The sequence below is a fragment of the Globicephala melas genome, chromosome 4, assembly GCF_963455315.2.
Source record: "Globicephala melas chromosome 4, mGloMel1.2, whole genome shotgun sequence".
In the NCBI taxonomy this organism is placed as follows: Eukaryota; Metazoa; Chordata; class Mammalia; order Artiodactyla; family Delphinidae; genus Globicephala; species Globicephala melas.
This window is the reverse complement of record NC_083317.1, coordinates 143,605,213-143,607,841: the sequence shown is the minus strand read 5'-3', so window position 1 is coordinate 143,607,841 and position 2,629 is coordinate 143,605,213.

The following is a 2,629-nucleotide window of genomic DNA, read 5'->3' as shown; positions in this document are numbered from 1 at the left end:
GCTGAGACGCAGAGAAGCTAAGTTACCTGCCCAAAGTGGTCAGAAAAGACACAGACCTGGAGCTCAAATCCTTAGCCAGCCATTATTTGGCATGACCACAGTGGAAGGTTTTGTTCTAAATCTGCATAAACGGTAATTCAGGTCTTTCTTATTTTCTCTGCCAATTCTGGATTCAATTGTTTGCTCCAAGTGTATCATCTCTAGATGTTCAAAATCTGTTCTGCAGTGCATCTGTAGCAGCTGTGTGATTAATATTTTACACAATGCTTTGTAAATTTGGGATGAGGCAGGTTTATTGCAAAGTGCTATGATACATGGAAATAAGAAGTGTCTTTAAGATCTGTATTGTCCTCAATTTGAGAATCTCATTTAAACTGACAAAGACAAGGAAATTCGAAGTTATGATGGTCACTCAGGGATTTTAAGAATCTGGAAATAGCCCATAATCCTAAGCATTATATGTGTTATTGTTTGTAGATGAATTAGTTTATTCCATGAAAATGAGTAAGATTCACTTTATTCCCTTCCTAAATAGAAAGAATATTTTCACCGAATTTTCAAAAATTACATTTCCACTTTCAATGCATATAAACATAACTCCAAAAAAGAAGTACGCTTAATTGACATGTTTGGGGAAGATGTGTCTTGAACCACTAGATTTCTTCTGTGACTGACAAAGAATTTAACAATGTACTATATTTTTGTGTGCTCACAATGTACATAGATTATTACAGTCCACTTAGGAATTACTCAGCTCATCTTAAACTGATCTTTCAGACCGCTGAAAATCAAGATTTAATTTAGAAGTGTTTTGGTATTCTTACCTTCCTTTCTCCATTCACTTTTTTCCAAATGCACTTTAATTAATCAGCATCTTCATTTCTACATAGGCTTTTAGTCTGTGGCTTAGTTCATAAGAAATGATTGGTAGCTTCAAACAGAGCTTGTATTTGCTACATAAGGCAATACTAGTTTTAAATATTCATTATTTTGAACACTTTCATACTTGTGTTAAGGATGATATTTATTCACTCAGTGTAGACCTCACATGACTTTATTTGAATATTTTATTTGTGATAACTGTAAGAATGAACAGAAGTCAGCAAATGCTAATTGCCCATTTCCTAGCTGCTCATAACTGTGCTCGTACCTCAGAGAGCCTTAATAGAATGATTAAGAAATGATACATGACCAGCAATTCCACTTCTAAGCATATTCCCAAGAGATATGAGTGCATGTATCCATAAAAAGAATTGTTCAGACATAGCTGCTTTATTTGTAATAGTCCCAAACTGGAAACAACCCAAATGTCCATCAATCATAGAATGAATAAACAAGTTGTGGTATATTTATATGATTAAATATAAAATAGAAATGAAAAATAGAAGACCTTTCTAATCCACCCCATAACATGGATTGATCTCAAAGACATTACAATGAGTAAAAGAAACCAGATATAAGAGTGTGATTCTCTTTGTATGGGGTCCAAGAACCAGTGAAGTTTATAACCAATGATAGCAGTCGAAATAGCGTTTCCTCCAGAAGGTAGTGGTTGTCAAGAGAGAAAAGATATAGGAACTTCCCTGGTGGTGCAGTGGTTAAGAATCTGCCTGCCAATGCAGGGGACACGGGTTTGAGCCCTGGTCCGGGAAGATCCCACATGCCACGGAGCAACTAAGCCCATGCGCCACAGCTACTGAGCCTGTGCTCTAGAGCCCGTGAGCCACAACTACTGAAATCCGTGCGCCTAGAGCCGGTGCTCTGCAACAAGAGAAGCCACCGCAATGAGAAGCCTGCGCACCGCAACGAAGAGTAGCCCCCCCTCACCACAGCTAGAGAAAGCCCGCGTGCAGCAACAAAGACCTAAATGCAGCCAAATAAATATTAAAAAAAGAAAGAAAAGATACAGAGAAACTTTCTGGCTTGCTGGAAATGTTTTCAATCTTGTCTGGGTGGTGACTACACAAGGGTATAAAAATATAAAAACTCATCAAACTGAACACTGAGGATCTGTCTATTTTACTATTATGTAAATTTCATTTCAATTAAAAAATCACCACTGAACTTTTTTATAACACAGCATTTTGTTGTAGAGCTTTATGCATGTTGATATGCCTAGGCCTGTTTCATTATTTGAACTATATCTGTTTAAAGCAAAGATGGTTTATGCTCTGGTGGAGTTTGGTTTGGCGGATGGGTGTGTTGGGATAACACTAGCTACTGCTTCACATTTCAGCGGCTTCACACAACAGAAGTCGATGCTTCGAACACTGTCCAGGTCAGCGTGGATGTTCTCAGACTTTTCCATATGGTGGTAAAGGGACCCAGGCTCCTTACAGCTTGTGGCTTACGACTTCCTGCCCAGGAGCCTCAGGATCTTCTACCTCCCATTGGAAAACAGGGGAGCGAATGTAATTAGGGCATTTTCTAGGTTACTACCTGGTGACATGCATGTTTTATTTAGGCCTCTTCTGATTGTCCCAGGGTACAACAGCCCCTTAAGTGAGGTGCTAGAGGGACATCGCGTGACTCCCAGGACCACCTCACATTTTCTGGCTCCACCACTTCCTCTCCTGCATACACAAAGCACGAGGGGCTGGTTCAGAGCAGCCTTGGCCACCAGAGCCTG